This window comes from Melospiza melodia, chromosome 27, assembly GCF_035770615.1.
Source record: "Melospiza melodia melodia isolate bMelMel2 chromosome 27, bMelMel2.pri, whole genome shotgun sequence".
Lineage (NCBI taxonomy): Eukaryota > Metazoa > Chordata > Aves > Passeriformes > Passerellidae > Melospiza > Melospiza melodia.
Window position 1 is genome coordinate 1,376,597 of NC_086220.1, and position 17,450 is coordinate 1,394,046.

Here is a 17,450-nt window from a genome sequence, read left to right on the forward strand (position 1 = left end):
ATTTGATAGTACCAAGTGGCTCCTGCAATCTGCCATCAAAAAGTTGGCAGGCGAGTTTGTTTTCCAGGGAAAAGCGCCGTTGTTTGTGTTTGGGGGCCTGTGGCTGGGAGTGGCTGGCTGGCTCCTTAGAATCCACGATAAGCAGGATGGTTCCCAGACCCAAGGTGGCAAAAGTGCCAAGTCGGGCTGGTTTGATACTGCTAAGTGGTTCCTGCAATCTGCCATCCAGAAGCGGGGCAGCTTAATTTTGTTTGCCATGGTAACGAGACGAGGTTTGTGTCTGAAGTCCAATGGCTGGGAGTGACCGGCTGGCTCCTGAAAAGCTACGATAGGCAGGATGGTGACCAGACCCATGGTGGCACCAGTGCCAAGTTGGGCTAGTTTGATTGTACCAAGAGGCTCCTGCAATCTGCCATCAAAAAGTTGGCAGGCGAGTTTTGTTTTCCAGGGAAAAGCGCCGTTGTTTGTGTTTGGGGGCCTGTGGCTGGGAGTGGCCCCCTGGCGTCTTAGAATCTACGTTACGCAGCATGGTTCCCAGAGCCAAGGTGGCACCAGTGCCAAGTTTGGTTGGTTTGATAGTACCAAGTGGCTCCTGCAATCTGCCATCAAAAAGTTGGCAGGCGAGTTTTGTTTTCCAGGGAAAAGCGCCGTTGTTTGTGTTTGGGGGGCCTGTGGCTGGGAGTGGCCGGCTGGCTCCTTAGAATCCACGATACGCAGGATGTTTCCCAGACCAGAGGTGGCACCAGTGCCAAGTCGGGCTGGTTTGATGGTGCAAAGTGGCTCCTGCAATGTGCCATCCAGAAGCGGGATAGCTTACTTTTGTTTGCCAGGGAATCAGGCCGAGGTTTTTGTCTGGGGGCCTCGGGTGGGAGTGACCGGCTGGCTCCTGAAAAGCTACGATAGGCAGGATGGTGACCAGACCCATGGTGGCACCAGTGCCAAGTTGGGCTGATTTGATAGTACCAAATGGCTCCTGCAATCTGCCATCAAAATGTTGGCAGGCGAGTTTTGTTTTCCAGGGTTAAAGCGCCCGAGTTTGTGTTTGGGGGCCTGTGGCTGGGAGTGGCCGGCTGGCTCCTTAGAATCCACGATATGCAGCATGGTTCCCAGGCCCAAGGTGGCACCAATGCCAAGTTTGGCTGGTTTGATAGTACCAAGTGGTTCCTGCAATCTGCCATCCAGAAGCGGGGCAGCTTACTTTTGTTTGCCAGGGAAACGGGGCGAGGTTTGTGTCTGTGGGCCTATGGCTGGGAGTGACCGGCTGGCTCCTGAAAAGCTACGATAGGCAGGATGGTGACCAGACCCATGGTGGCACCAGTGCCAAGTTGGGCTGGTTTGATAGTACCAAGTGGCTCCTGCAATCTGCCATCAAATATTGGCAGGCCAGTTTTTTTTTCCGGGGAAAAGCGCCGTTGTTTGTGTTTGGGGGCCTGTGGCTGGGAGTGGCCGGCTGTCTCCTTAGAATCCACGATACGCAGGTTGGTTCCCAGACCAGAGGTGGCACCAGTGCCAAGTCGGACTAGTTTGATGGTGCAAAGTGGCTCCTGCAATCTGCCATCCAGAAGCGGGGTAGCTTACTTTTGTTTGCCAGGGAAAGGGGCCGAGGTTTTTGTCAGGGGGCCTATGGCTGGGAGTGACCGGCTGGCTCCTGAAAAGCTACGATAGGCAGGATGGTGACCAGACCCATGGTGGCAGCAGTGCCAAGTTGGGCTGGTTTGATAGTACCAAGTGGCTCCTGCAATCTGCCATCAAAATGTTGGCAGGCGAGTTTTGTTTTCCAGGGAAAAGCGCCGTTGTTTGTGTTTGGGGGCCTGTGGCTGGGAGTGGCCGGCTGGCTCCTTAGAATCCACGATACGCAGGATGGTTCCCAGAGCCAAGGTGGCACCAGTGCCAAGTTGGGCTGGTTTGATACTACCAAGTGGTTCCTGCAATCTGCCATCCAGAAGCGGGGCAGCTTACTTTTGTTTGCCAGGGAAATGGGCCGAGGTTTGTGTCTCGGGGCCTATGGCTGGGAGTGACCGGCTGGCTCCTGAAAAGCTACGATAGGCAGGATGGTGACCAGACCCATGGTGGCACCAGTGCCAAGTTGGGCTGATTTGATAGTACCAAGTGGCTCCTGCAATCTGCCATCAAAAAGTTGGCAGGCGAGTTTGTTTTCCAGGGAAAAGCGCCGTTGTTTGTGTTTGGGGGCCTGTGGCTGGGAGTGGCTGGCTGGCTCCTTAGAATCCACGATACGCAGGATGGTTCCCAGACCTGAGGTGGCACCAGTGCCAAGTCGGGCTAGTTTGATGGTGCAAAGTGGCTCCTGCAATGTGCCATCCAGAAGCGGGGTAGCTTACTTGTGTTTTCCAAGGAAAGGGGCCGAGGTTTGTGTCTCGAGGCCTATGGCTGGGAGTGACTGGCTGGCTCCTGAAAAGCTACGATAGGCAGGATGGTTACCGGACCCATGGTGGCACCTGTGCCAAGTTGGGCTGGTTTGATAGTACCAAGTGGCTCCTGCAATCTGCCATCAAAATGTTGGCAGGCGAGTTTTGTTTTCCAGGGAAAAGCGCCGTTGTTTGTGTTTGGGGGCCTGTGGCTGGGAGTGGCCGGCTGGCTCCTTAGAATCCACGATACTCAGCATGGTTCCAGGACCAGAGGTGGCACCAGTGCCAAGTCGGGCTAGTTTGATGGTGCAGAGTGGCTCCGGCAATCTGCCATCCAGAAGCGGGATAGCTTACTTTTGTTTGCCAGGGAAACGGGCCGAGGGTTTTGTCTGGGGGCCTATGGCTGGGAGTGACCGGCTGGCTCCTGAAAACCTACGATAGGCAGGATGGTTACCAGACCCATGGTGGCACCAGTGCCAAGTTGGGCTGATTTGATAGTACCAAGTGGCTCCTGCAATCTGCCATCAAAATGTTGGCAGGCGAGTTTTGTTTTCCAGGGAAAAGCGCCGTTGTTTGTGTTTGGTGGCCTGTGGCTGGGAGTGGCCGGCTGGCTCCTTAGAATCCACGATACGCAGCATGGTTCCCAGACCCATGGTGGCACCAGTGCCAAGTTGGGCTGGTTTGATACTGCTAAGTGGTTCCTGCAATCTGCCATCCAGAAGCGGGGCAGCTTACTTTTGTTTGCCATGGTAACGAGACGAGGTTTGTGTCTGAAGTCCAATGGCTGGGAGTGACCGGCTGGCTCCTGAAAAGCTACGATAGGCAGGATGGTGACCAGACCCATGGTGGCACCAGTGCCAAGTTGGGCTAGTTTGATTGTACCAAGAGGCTCCTGCAATCTGCCATCAAAAAGTTGGCAGGCGAGTTTTGTTTTCCAGGGAAAAGCGCCGTTGTTTGTGTTTGGGGGCCTGTGGCTGGGAGTGGCCCCCTGGCGTCTTAGAATCTACGTTACGCAGCATGGTTCCCAGAGCCAAGGTGGCACCAGTGCCAAGTTTGGTTGGTTTGATAGTACCAAGTTGCTCCTGCAATCTGCCATCAAAAAGTTGGCAGGCGAGTTTTGTTTTCCAGGGAAAAGCGCCGTTGTTTGTGTTTGGGGGGCCTGTGGCTGGGAGTGGCCGGCTGGCTCTTTAGAATCCACGATACGCAGGATGGTTCCCAGACCAGAGGTGGCACCAGTGCCAAGTCGGGCTGGTTTGATGGCGCAAAGTGGCTCCTGCAATGTGCCATCCAGAAGCGGGATAGCTTACTTTTGTTTGCCAGGGAATCAGGCCGAGGTTTTTGTCTGGGGGCCTAGGGCTGGGAGTGACCGGCTGGCTCCTGAAAAGCTACGATAGGCAGGATGGTGACCAGACCCATGGTGGCACCAGTGCCAAGTTGGGCTGATTTGATAGTACCAAGTGGCTCCTGCAATCTGCCATCAAAATGTTGGCAGGCGAGTTTTGTTTTCCAGGGTTAAAGCGCCCGAGTTTGTGTTTGGGGGCCTGTGGCTGGGAGTGGCCGGCTGGCTCCTTAGAATCCACGATATGCAGCATGGTTCCCAGGCCCAAGGTGGCACCAATGCCAAGTTTGGCTGGTTTGATAGTACCAAGTGGTTCCTGCAATCTGCCATCCAGAAGCGGGGCAGCTTACTTTTGTTTGCCAGGGAAACGGGGCGAGGTTTGTGTCTGAAGTCCAATGGCTGGGAGTGACCGGCTGGCTCCTGAAAAGCTACGATAGGCAGGATGGTGACCAGACCCATGGTGGCACCAGTGCCAAGTTGGGCTGGTTTGATAGTACCAAGTGGCTCCTGCAATCTGCCATCAAATATTGGCAGGCCAGTTTTTTTTTCCGGGGAAAAGCGCCTTTGTTTGTGTTTGGGGGCCTGTGGCTGGGAGTGGCCGGCTGTCTCCTTAGAATCCACGATACGCAGGTTGGTTCCCAGACCAGAGGTGGCACCAGTGCCAAGTCGGACTAGTTTGATGGTGCAAAGTGGCTCCTGCAATCTGCCATCCAGAAGCGGGGTAGCTTACTTTTGTTTGCCAGGGAAAGGGGCCGAGGTTTTTGTCAGGGGGCCTATGGCTGGGAGTGACCGGCTGGCTCCTGAAAAGCTACGATAGGCAGGATGGTGACCAGACCCATGGTGGCAGCAGTGCCAAGTTGGGCTGGTTTGATAGTACCAAGTGGCTCCTGCAATCTGCCATCAAAATGTTGGCAGGCGAGTTTTGTTTTCCAGGGAAAAGCGCCGTTGTTTGTGTTTGGGGGCCTGTGGCTGGGAGTGGCCGGCTGGCTCCTTAGAATCCACGATACGCAGGATGGTTCCCAGAGCCAAGGTGGCACCAGTGCCAAGTTGGGCTGGTTTGATACTACAAAGTGGTTCCTGCAATCTGCCATCCAGAAGCGGGGCAGCTTACTTTTGTTTGCCAGGGAAATGGGCCGAGGTTTGTGTCTCGGGGCCTATGGCTGGGAGTGACCGGCTGGCTCCTGAAAAGCTACGATAGGCAGGATGGTGACCAGACCCATGGTGGCACCAGTGCCAAGTTGGGCTGATTTGATAGTACCAAGTGGCTCCTGCAATCTGCCATCAAAAAGTTGGCAGGCGAGTTTGTTTTCCAGGGAAAAGCGCCGTTGTTTGTGTTTGGGGGCCTGTGGCTGGGAGTGGCTGGCTGGCTCCTTAGAATCCACGATACGCAGGATGGTTCCCAGACCTGAGGTGGCACCAGTGCCAAGTCGGGCTAGTTTGATGGTGCAAAGTGGCTCCTGCAATGTGCCATCCAGAAGCGGGGTAGCTTACTTGTGTTTTCCAAGGAAAGGGGCCTAGGTTTGTGTCTCGAGGCCTATGGCTGGGAGGGACTGGCTGGCTCCTGAAAAGCTACGATAGGCAGGATGGTTACCGGACCCATGGTGGCACCTGTGCCAAGTTGGGCTGGTTTGATAGTACCAAGTGGCTCCTGCAATCTGCCATCAAAATGTTGGCAGGCGAGTTTTGTTTTCCAGGGAAAAGCGCCGTTGTTTGTGTTTGGGGGCCTGTGGCTGGGAGTGGCCGGCTGGCTCCTTAGAATCCACGATACTCAGCATGGTTCCAGGACCAGAGGTGGCACCAGTGCCAAGTCGGGCTAGTTTGATGGTGCAGAGTGGCTCCGGCAATCTGCCATCCAGAAGCGGGATAGCTTACTTTTGTTTGCCAGGGAAACGGGCCGAGGGTTTTGTCTGGGGGCCTATGGCTGGGAGTGACCGGCTGGCTCCTGAAAAGCTACTATAGGCAGGATGGTTACCAGACCCATGGTGGCACCAGTGCCAAGTTGGGCTGATTTGATAGTACCAAGTGGCTCCTGCAATCTGCCATCAAAATGTTGGCAGGCGAGTTTTGTTTTCCAGGGAAAAGCGCCGTTGTTTGTGTTTGGTGGCCTGTGGCTGGGAGTGGCCAGCTGGCTCCTTAGAATCCACGATACGCAGCATGGTTCCCAGACCCATGGTGGCACCAGTGCCAAGTTGGGCTGGTTTGATACTGCTAAGTGGTTCCTGCAATCTGCCATCCAGAAGCGGGGCAGCTTACTTTTGTTTGCCATGGTAACGAGACGAGGTTTGTGTCTGAAGTCCAATTGCTGGGAGTGACCGGCTGGCTCCTGAAAAGCTACGATAGGCAGGATGGTGACCAGACCCATGGTGGCACCAGTGCCAAGTTGGGCTAGTTTGATTGTACCAAGAGGCTCCTGCAATCTGCCATCAAAAAGTTGGCAGGCGAGTTTTGTTTTCCAGGGAAAAGCGCCGTTGTTTGTGTTTGGGGGCCTGTGGCTGGGAGTGGCCCCCTGGCGTCTTAGAATCTACGTTACGCAGCATGGTTCCCAGAGCCAAGGTGGCACCAGTGCCAAGTTTGGTTGGTTTGATAGTACCAAGTGGCTCCTGCAATCTGCCATCAAAAAGTTGGCAGGCGAGTTTTGTTTTCCAGGGAAAAGCGCCGTTGTTTGTGTTTGGGGGGCCTGTGGCTGGGAGTGGCCGGCTGGCTCTTTAGAATCCACGATACGCAGGATGGTTCCCAGACCAGAGGTGGCACCAGTGCCAAGTCGGGCTGGTTTGATGTTGCAAAGTGGCTCCTGCAATGTGCCATCCAGAAGCGGGATAGCTTACTTTTGTTTGCCAGGGAATCAGGCCGAGGTTTTTGTCTGGGGGCCTAGGGCTGGGAGTGACCGGCTGGCTCCTGAAAAGCTACGATAGGCAGGATGGTGACCAGACCCATGGTGGCACCAGTGCCAAGTTGGGCTGATTTGATAGTACCAAGTGGCTCCTGCAATCTGCCATCAAAATGTTGGCAGGCGAGTTTTGTTTTCCAGGGTTAAAGCGCCCGAGTTTGTGTTTGGGGGCCTGTGGCTGGGAGTGGCCGGCTGGCTCCTTAGAATCCACGATATGCAGCATGGTTCCCAGGCCCAAGGTGGCACCAATGCCAAGTTTGGCTGGTTTGATAGTACCAAGTGGTTCCTGCAATCTGCCATCCAGAAGCGGGGCAGCTTACTTTTGTTTGCCAGGGAAACGGGGCGAGGTTTGTGTCTGAAGTCCAATGGCTGGGAGTGACCGGCTGGCTCCTGAAAAGCTACGATAGGCAGGATGGTGACCAGACCCATGGTGGCACCAGTGCCAAGTTGGGCTGGTTTGATAGTACCAAGTGGCTCCTGCAATCTGCCATCAAAATGTTGGCAGGCCAGTTTTTTTTTCCGGGGAAAAGCGCCGTTGTTTGTGTTTGGGGGCCTGTGGCTGGGAGTGGCCGGCTGTCTCCTTAGAATCCACGATACGCAGGTTGATTCCCAGACCAGAGGTGGCACCAGTGCCAAGTCGGACTAGTTTGATGGTGCAAAGTGGCTCCTGCAATCTGCCATCCAGAAGCGGGATAGCTTACTTTTGTTTGCCAGGGAAACGGGCCGAGGTTTTTGTCAGGGGGCCTATGGCTGGGAGTGACCGGCTGGCTCCTGAAAAGCTACGATAGGCAGGATTGTGACCAGACCCATCGTGGCAGCAGTGCCAAGTTGGGCTGGTTTGATAGTACCAAGTGGCTCCTGCAATCTGCCATCAAAATGTTGGCAGGCGAGTTTTGTTTTCCAGGGAAAAGCGCCGTTGTTTGTGTTTGGGGGCCTGTGGCTGGGAGTGGCCGGCTGGCTCCTTAGAATCCACGATACGCAGGATGGTTCCCAGAGCCAAGGTGGCACCAGTGCCAAGTCGGGCTAGTTTGATGGTGCAAAGTGGCTCCTGCAATGTGCCATCCAGAAGCGGGGTAGCTTACTTGTGTTTTCCAAGGAAAGGGGCCGAGGTTTTTGCCTCGAGGCCTATGGCTGGGAGTGACTGGCTGGCTCCTGAAAAGCTACGATAGGCAGGATGGTTACCGGACCCATGGTGGCACCTGTGCCAAGTTGGGCTGGTTTGATAGTACCAAGTGGCTCCTGCAATCTGCCATCAAAATGTTGGCAGGCGAGTTTTGTTTTCCAGGGAAAAGCGCCGTTGTTTGTGTTTGGGGGCCTGTGGCTGGGAGTGGCCGGCTGGCTCCTTAGAATCCACGATACTCAGCATGGTTCCAGGACCAGAGGTGGCACCAGTGCCAAGTCGGGCTAGTTTGATGGTGCAGAGTGGCTCCTGCAATCTGCCATCCAGAAGCGGGATAGCTTACTTTTGTTTGCCAGGGAAACGGGCCGATGTTTTTGTCTGGGGGCCTATGGCTGGGAGTGACCGGCTGGCTCCTGAAAAGCTACGATAGGCAGGATGGTTACCAGACCCATGGTGGCACCAGTGCCAAGTTGGGCTGATTTGATAGTACCAAGTGGCTCCTGCAATCTGCCATCAAAATGTTGGCAGGCGAGTTTTGTTTTCCAGGGAAAAGCGCCGTTGTTTGTGTTTGGTGGCCTGTGGCTGGGAGTGGCCGGCTGGCTCCTTAGAATCCACGATACGCAGCATGGTTCCCAGACCCAAGGTGGCACCAGTGCCAAGTCGGGCTGGTTTGATACTGCTAAGTGGTTCCTGCAATCTGCCATCCAGAAGCGGGGCAGCTTACTTTTGTTTGCCAGGGAAACGGGGCGAGGTTTGTGTCTGTGGGCCTATGGCTGGGAGTGACCGGCTGGCTCCTGAAAAGCTACGATAGGCAGGATGGTGACCAGACCCATGGTGGCACCAGTGCCAAGTAGGGCTGGTTTGATAGTACCAAGTGGCTCCTGCAATCTGCCATCAAATATTGGCAGGCCAGATTTTTTTTCCGGGGAAAAGCGCCGTTGTTTGTGTTTGGGGGCCTGTGGCTGGGAGTGGCCGGCTGTCTCCTTAGAATCCACGATACGCATGTTGGTTCCCAGACCAGAGGTTGCACCAGTGCCAAGTCGGACTAGTTTGATGGTGCAAAGTGGCTCCTGCAATCTGCCATCCAGAAGCGGGGTAGCTTACTTTTGTTTGCCAGGGAAACGGGCCGAGGTTTTTGTCAGGGGGCCTATGGCTGGGAGTGACTGGCTGGCTCCTGAAAAGCTACGATAGGCAGGATGGTGACCAGACCCATGGTGGCAGCAGTGCCAAGTTGGGCTGGTTTGATAGTACCAAGTGGCTCCTGCAATCTGCCATCAAAATGTTGGCAGGCGAGTTTTGTTTTCCAGGGAAAAGCGACGTTGTTTGTGTTTGGGGGCCTGTGGCTGGGAGTGGCCGGCTGGCTCCTTAGAATCCACGATACGCAGGATGGTTCCCAGAGCCAAGGTGGCACCAGTGCCAAGTTGGGCTGGTTTGATACTACCAAGTGGTTCCTGCAATCTGCCATCCAGAAGCGGGGCAGCTTACTTTTTTTTGCCAGGGAAATGGGCCGAGGTTTGTGTCTCGGGGCCTATGGCTGGGAGTGACCGGCTGGCTCCTGAAAAGCTACGATAGGCAGGATGGTGACCAGACCCATGGTGGCACCAGTGCCAAGTTGGGCGTATTTGATAGTACCAAGTGCCTCCTGCAATCTGCCATCAAAATGTTGGCAGGCGAGTTTTGTTTTCCAGGGAAAAGCGCCGTTGTTTGTGTTTGGTGGCCTGTGGCTGGGAGTGGCCGGCTGGCTCCTTAGAATCCACGATACGCAGGATGGTTCCCAGACCTGAGGTGGCACCAGTGCCAAGTCGGGCTAGTTTGATGGTGCAAAGTGGCTCCTGCAATGTGCCATCCAGAAGCGGGGTAGCTTACTTGTGTTTTCCAAGGAAAGGGGCCTAGGTTTGTGTCTCGAGGCCTATGGCTGGGAGGGACTGGCTGGCTCCTGAAAAGCTACGATAGGCAGGATGGTTACCGGACCCATGGTGGCACCTGTGCCAAGTTGGGCTGGTTTGATAGTACCAAGTGGCTCCTGCAATCTGCCATCAAAATGTTGGCAGGCGAGTTTTGTTTTCCAGGGAAAAGCGCCGTTGTTTGTGTTTGGGGGCCTGTGGCTGGGAGTGGCCGGCTGGCTCCTTAGAATCCACGATACTCAGCATGGTTCCAGGACCAGAGGTGGCACCAGTGCCAAGTCGGGCTAGTTTGATGGTGCAGAGTGGCTCCGGCAATCTGCCATCCAGAAGCGGGATAGCTTACTTTTGTTTGCCAGGGAAACGGGCCGAGGGTTTTGTCTGGGGGCCTATGGCTGGGAGTGACCGGCTGGCTCCTGAAAAGCTACGATAGGCAGGATGGTTACCAGACCCATGGTGGCACCAGTGCCAAGTTGGGCTGATTTGATAGTACCAAGTGGCTCCTGCAATCTGCCATCAAAATGTTGGCAGGCGAGTTTTGTTTTCCAGGGAAAAGCGCCGTTGTTTGTGTTTGGTGGCCTGTGGCTGGGAGTGGCCGGCTGGCTCCTTAGAATCCACGATACGCAGCATGGTTCCCAGACCCATGGTGGCACCAGTGCCAAGTTGGGCTGGTTTGATACTGCTAAGTGGTTCCTGCAATCTGCCATCCAGAAGCGGGGCAGCTTACTTTTGTTTGCCATGGTAACGAGACGAGGTTTGTGTCTGAAGTCCAATGGCTGGGAGTGACCGGCTGGCTCCTGAAAAGCTACGATAGGCAGGATGGTGACCAGACCCATGGTGGCACCAGTGCCAAGTTGGGCTAGTTTGATTGTACCAAGAGGCTCCTGCAATCTGCCATCAAAAAGTTGGCAGGCGAGTTTTGTTTTCCAGGGAAAAGCGCCGTTGTTTGTGTTTGGGGGCCTGTGGCTGGGAGTGGCCCCCTGGCGTCTTAGAATCTACGTTACGCAGCATGGTTCCCAGAGCCAAGGTGGCACCAGTGCCAAGTTTGGTTGGTTTGATAGTACCAAGTGGCTCCTGCAATCTGCCATCAAAAAGTTGGCAGGCGAGTTTTGTTTTCCAGGGAAAAGCGCCGTTGTTTGTGTTTGGGGGGCCTGTGGCTGGGAGTGGCCGGCTGGCTCTTTAGAATCCACGATACGCAGGATGGTTCCCAGACCAGAGGTGGCACCAGTGCCAAGTCGGGCTGGTTTGATGTTGCAAAGTGGCTCCTGCAATGTGCCATCCAGAAGCGGGATAGCTTACTTTTGTTTGCCAGGGAATCAGGCCGAGGTTTTTGTCTGGGGGCCTAGGGCTGGGAGTGACCGGCTGGCTCCTGAAAAGCTACGATAGGCAGGATGGTGACCAGACCCATGGTGGCACCAGTGCCAAGTTGGGCTGATTTGATAGTACCAAGTGGCTCCTGCAATCTGCCATCAAAATGTTGGCAGGCGAGTTTTGTTTTCCAGGGTTAAAGCGCCCGAGTTTGTGTTTGGGGGCCTGTGGCTGGGAGTGGCCGGCTGGCTCCTTAGAATCCACGATATGCAGCATGGTTCCCAGGCCCAAGGTGGCACCAATGCCAAGTTTGGCTGGTTTGATAGTACCAAGTGGTTCCTGCAATCTGCCATCCAGAAGCGGGGCAGCTTACTTTTGTTTGCCAGGGAAACGGGGCGAGGTTTGTGTCTGAAGTCCAATGGCTGGGAGTGACCGGCTGGCTCCTGAAAAGCTACGATAGGCAGGATGGTGACCAGACCCATGGTGGCACCAGTGCCAAGTTGGGCTGGTTTGATAGTACCAAGTGGCTCCTGCAATCTGCCATCAAAATGTTGGCAGGCCAGTTTTTTTTTCCGGGGAAAAGCGCCGTTGTTTGTGTTTGGGGGCCTGTGGCTGGGAGTGGCCGGCTGTCTCCTTAGAATCCACGATACGCAGGTTGGTTCCCAGACCAGAGGTGGCACCAGTGCCAAGTCGGACTAGTTTGATGGTGCAAAGTGGCTCCTGCAATCTGCCATCCAGAAGCGGGATAGCTTACTTTTGTTTGCCAGGGAAACGGGCCGAGGTTTTTGTCAGGGGGCCTATGGCTGGGAGTGACCGGCTGGCTCCTGAAAAGCTACGATAGGCAGGATGGTGACCAGACCCATCGTGGCAGCAGTGCCAAGTTGGGCTGGTTTGATAGTACCAAGTGGCTCCTGCAATCTGCCATCAAAATGTTGGCAGGCGAGTTTTGTTTTCCAGGGAAAAGCGCCGTTGTTTGTGTTTGGGGGCCTGTGGCTGGGAGTGGCCGGCTGGCTCCTTAGAATCCACGATACGCAGGATGGTTCCCAGAGCCAAGGTGGCACCAGTGCCAAGTCGGGCTAGTTTGATGGTGCAAAGTGGCTCCTGCAATGTGCCATCCAGAAGCGGGGTAGCTTACTTGTGTTTTCCAAGGAAAGGGGCCGAGGTTTTTGCCTCGAGGCCTATGGCTGGGAGTGACTGGCTGGCTCCTGAAAAGCTACGATAGGCAGGATGGTTACCGGACCCATGGTGGCACCTGTGCCAAGTTGGGCTGGTTTGATAGTACCAAGTGGCTCCTGCAATCTGCCATCAAAATGTTGGCAGGCGAGTTTTGTTTTCCAGGGAAAAGCGCCGTTGTTTGTGTTTGGGGGCCTGTGGCTGGGAGTGGCCGGCTGGCTCCTTAGAATCCACGATACTCAGCATGGTTCCAGGACCAGAGGTGGCACCAGTGCCAAGTCGGGCTAGTTTGATGGTGCAGAGTGGCTCCTGCAATCTGCCATCCAGAAGCGGGATAGCTTACTTTTGTTTGCCAGGGAAACGGGCCGATGTTTTTGTCTGGGGGCCTATGGCTGGGAGTGACCGGCTGGCTCCTGAAAAGCTACGATAGGCAGGATGGTTACCAGACCCATGGTGGCACCAGTGCCAAGTTGGGCTGATTTGATAGTACCAAGTGGCTCCTGCAATCTGCCATCAAAATGTTGGCAGGCGAGTTTTGTTTTCCAGGGAAAAGCGCCGTTGTTTGTGTTTGGTGGCCTGTGGCTGGGAGTGGCCGGCTGGCTCCTTAGAATCCACGATACGCAGCATGGTTCCCAGACCCAAGGTGGCACCAGTGCCAAGTCGGGCTGGTTTGATACTGCTAAGTGGTTCCTGCAATCTGCCATCCAGAAGCGGGGCAGCTTACTTTTGTTTGCCAGGGAAACGGGGCGAGGTTTGTGTCTGTGGGCCTATGGCTGGGAGTGACCGGCTGGCTCCTGAAAAGCTACGATAGGCAGGATGGTGACCAGACCCATGGTGGCACCAGTGCCAAGTAGGGCTGGTTTGATAGTACCAAGTGGCTCCTGCAATCTGCCATCAAATATTGGCAGGCCAGATTTTTTTTCCGGGGAAAAGCGCCGTTGTTTGTGTTTGGGGGCCTGTGGCTGGGAGTGGCCGGCTGTCTCCTTAGAATCCACGATACGCATGTTGGTTCCCAGACCAGAGGTTGCACCAGTGCCAAGTCGGACTAGTTTGATGGTGCAAAGTGGCTCCTGCAATCTGCCATCCAGAAGCGGGGTAGCTTACTTTTGTTTGCCAGGGAAACGGGCCGAGGTTTTTGTCAGGGGGCCTATGGCTGGGAGTGACTGGCTGGCTCCTGAAAAGCTACGATAGGCAGGATGGTGACCAGACCCATGGTGGCAGCAGTGCCAAGTTGGGCTGGTTTGATAGTACCAAGTGGCTCCTGCAATCTGCCATCAAAATGTTGGCAGGCGAGTTGTGTTTTCCAGGGAAAAGCGACGTTGTTTGTGTTTGGGGGCCTGTGGCTGGGAGTGGCCGGCTGGCTCCTTAGAATCCACGATACGCAGGATGGTTCCCAGAGCCAAGGTGGCACCAGTGCCAAGTTGGGCTGGTTTGATACTACCAAGTGGTTCCTGCAATCTGCCATCCAGAAGCGGGGCAGCTTACTTTTTTTTGCCAGGGAAATGGGCCGAGGTTTGTGTCTCGGGGCCTATGGCTGGGAGTGACCGGCTGGCTCCTGAAAAGCTACGATAGGCAGGATGGTGACCAGACCCATGGTGGCACCAGTGCCAAGTTGGGCGTATTTGATAGTACCAAGTGCCTCCTGCAATCTGCCATCAAAATGTTGGCAGGCGAGTTTTGTTTTCCAGGGAAAAGCGCCGTTGTTTGTGTTTGGTGGCCTGTGGCTGGGAGTGGCCGGCTGGCTCCTTAGAATCCACGATACGCAGGATGGTTCCCAGACCTGAGGTGGCACCAGTGCCAAGTCGGGCTAGTTTGATGGTGCAAAGTGGCTCCTGCAATGTGCCATCCAGAAGCGGGGTAGCTTACTTGTGTTTTCCAAGGAAAGGGGCCTAGGTTTGTGTCTCGAGGCCTATGGCTGGGAGGGACTGGCTGGCTCCTGAAAAGCTACGATAGGCAGGATGGTTACCGGACCCATGGTGGCACCTGTGCCAAGTTGGGCTGGTTTGATAGTACCAAGTGGCTCCTGCAATCTGCCATCAAAATGTTGGCAGGCGAGTTTTGTTTTCCAGGGAAAAGCGCCGTTGTTTGTGTTTGGGGGCCTGTGGCTGGGAGTGGCCGGCTGGCTCCTTAGAATCCACGATACTCAGCATGGTTCCAGGACCAGAGGTGGCACCAGTGCCAAGTCGGGCTAGTTTGATGGTGCAGAGTGGCTCCGGCAATCTGCCATCCAGAAGCGGGATAGCTTACTTTTGTTTGCCAGGGAAACGGGCCGAGGGTTTTGTCTGGGGGCCTATGGCTGGGAGTGACCGGCTGGCTCCTGAAAAGCTACGATAGGCAGGATGGTTACCAGACCCATGGTGGCACCAGTGCCAAGTTGGGCTGATTTGATAGTACCAAGTGGCTCCTGCAATCTGCCATCAAAATGTTGGCAGGCGAGTTTTGTTTTCCAGGGAAAAGCGCCGTTGTTTGTGTTTGGTGGCCTGTGGCTGGGAGTGGCCGGCTGGCTCCTTAGAATCCACGATACGCAGCATGGTTCCCAGACCCATGGTGGCACCAGTGCCAAGTTGGGCTGGTTTGATACTGCTAAGTGGTTCCTGCAATCTGCCATCCAGAAGCGGGGCAGCTTACTTTTGTTTGCCATGGTAACGAGACGAGGTTTGTGTCTGAAGTCCAATGGCTGGGAGTGACCGGCTGGCTCCTGAAAAGCTACGATAGGCAGGATGGTGACCAGACCCATGGTGGCACCAGTGCCAAGTTGGGCTAGTTTGATTGTACCAAGAGGCTCCTGCAATCTGCCATCAAAAAGTTGGCAGGCGAGTTTTGTTTTCCAGGGAAAAGCGCCGTTGTTTGTGTTTGGGGGCCTGTGGCTGGGAGTGGCCCCCTGGCGTCTTAGAATCTACGTTACGCAGCATGGTTCCCAGAGCCAAGGTGGCACCAGTGCCAAGTTTGGTTGGTTTGATAGTACCAAGTGGCTCCTGCAATCTGCCATCAAAAAGTTGGCAGGCGAGTTTTGTTTTCCAGGGAAAAGCGCCGTTGTTTGTGTTTGGGGGGCCTGTGGCTGGGAGTGGCCGGCTGGCTCTTTAGAATCCACGATACGCAGGATGGTTCCCAGACCAGAGGTGGCACCAGTGCCAAGTCGGGCTGGTTTGATGTTGCAAAGTGGCTCCTGCAATGTGCCATCCAGAAGCGGGATAGCTTACTTTTGTTTGCCAGGGAATCAGGCCGAGGTTTTTGTCTGGGGGCCTAGGGCTGGGAGTGACCGGCTGGCTCCTGAAAAGCTACGATAGGCAGGATGGTGACCAGACCCATGGTGGCACCAGTGCCAAGTTGGGCTGATTTGATAGTACCAAGTGGCTCCTGCAATCTGCCATCAAAATGTTGGCAGGCGAGTTTTGTTTTCCAGGGTTAAAGCGCCCGAGTTTGTGTTTGGGGGCCTGTGGCTGGGAGTGGCCGGCTGGCTCCTTAGAATCCACGATATGCAGCATGGTTCCCAGGCCCAAGGTGGCACCAATGCCAAGTTTGGCTGGTTTGATAGTACCAAGTGGTTCCTGCAATCTGCCATCCAGAAGCGGGGCAGCTTACTTTTGTTTGCCAGGGAAACGGGGCGAGGTTTGTGTCTGAAGTCCAATGGCTGGGAGTGACCGGCTGGCTCCTGAAAAGCTACGATAGGCAGGATGGTGACCAGACCCATGGTGGCACCAGTGCCAAGTTGGGCTGGTTTGATAGTACCAAGTGGCTCCTGCAATCTGCCATCAAAATGTTGGCAGGCCAGTTTTTTTTTCCGGGGAAAAGCGCCGTTGTTTGTGTTTGGGGGCCTGTGGCTGGGAGTGGCCGGCTGTCTCCTTAGAATCCACGATACGCAGGTTGGTTCCCAGACCAGAGGTGGCACCAGTGCCAAGTCGGACTAGTTTGATGGTGCAAAGTGGCTCCTGCAATCTGCCATCCAGAAGCGGGATAGCTTACTTTTGTTTGCCAGGGAAACGGGCCGAGGTTTTTGTCAGGGGGCCTATGGCTGGGAGTGACCGGCTGGCTCCTGAAAAGCTACGATAGGCAGGATGGTGACCAGACCCATCGTGGCAGCAGTGCCAAGTTGGGCTGGTTTGATAGTACCAAGTGGCTCCTGCAATCTGCCATCAAAATGTTGGCAGGCGAGTTTTGTTTTCCAGGGAAAAGCGCCGTTGTTTGTGTTTGGGGGCCTGTGGCTGGGAGTGGCCGGCTGGCTCCTTAGAATCCACGATACGCAGGATGGTTCCCAGAGCCAAGGTGGCACCAGTGCCAAGTCGGGCTAGTTTGATGGTGCAAAGTGGCTCCTGCAATGTGCCATCCAGAAGCGGGGTAGCTTACTTGTGTTTTCCAAGGAAAGGGGCCGAGGTTTTTGCCTCGAGGCCTATGGCTGGGAGTGACTGGCTGGCTCCTGAAAAGCTACGATAGGCAGGATGGTTACCGGACCCATGGTGGCACCTGTGCCAAGTTGGGCTGGTTTGATAGTACCAAGTGGCTCCTGCAATCTGCCATCAAAATGTTGGCAGGCGAGTTTTGTTTTCCAGGGAAAAGCGCCGTTGTTTGTGTTTGGGGGCCTGTGGCTGGGAGTGGCCGGCTGGCTCCTTAGAATCCACGATACTCAGCATGGTTCCAGGACCAGAGGTGGCACCAGTGCCAAGTCGGGCTAGTTTGATGGTGCAGAGTGGCTCCTGCAATCTGCCATCCAGAAGCGGGATAGCTTACTTTTGTTTGCCAGGGAAACGGGCCGATGTTTTTGTCTGGGGGCCTATGGCTGGGAGTGACCGGCTGGCTCCTGAAAAGCTACGATAGGCAGGATGGTTACCAGACCCATGGTGGCACCAGTGCCAAGTTGGGCTGATTTGATAGTACCAAGTGGCTCCTGCAATCTGCCATCAAAATGTTGGCAGGCGAGTTTTGTTTTCCAGGGAAAAGCGCCGTTGTTTGTGTTTGGTGGCCTGTGGCTGGGAGTGGCCGGCTGGCTCCTTAGAATCCACGATACGCAGCATGGTTCCCAGACCCAAGGTGGCACCAGTGCCAAGTCGGGCTGGTTTGATACTGCTAAGTGGTTCCTGCAATCTGCCATCCAGAAGCGGGGCAGCTTACTTTTGTTTGCCAGGGAAACGGGGCGAGGTTTGTGTCTGTGGGCCTATGGCTGGGAGTGACCGGCTGGCTCCTGAAAAGCTACGATAGGCAGGATGGTGACCAGACCCATGGTGGCACCAGTGCCAAGTAGGGCTGGTTTGATAGTACCAAGTGGCTCCTGCAATCTGCCATCAAATATTGGCAGGCCAGATTTTTTTTCCGGGGAAAAGCGCCGTTGTTTGTGTTTGGGGGCCTGTGGCTGGGAGTGGCC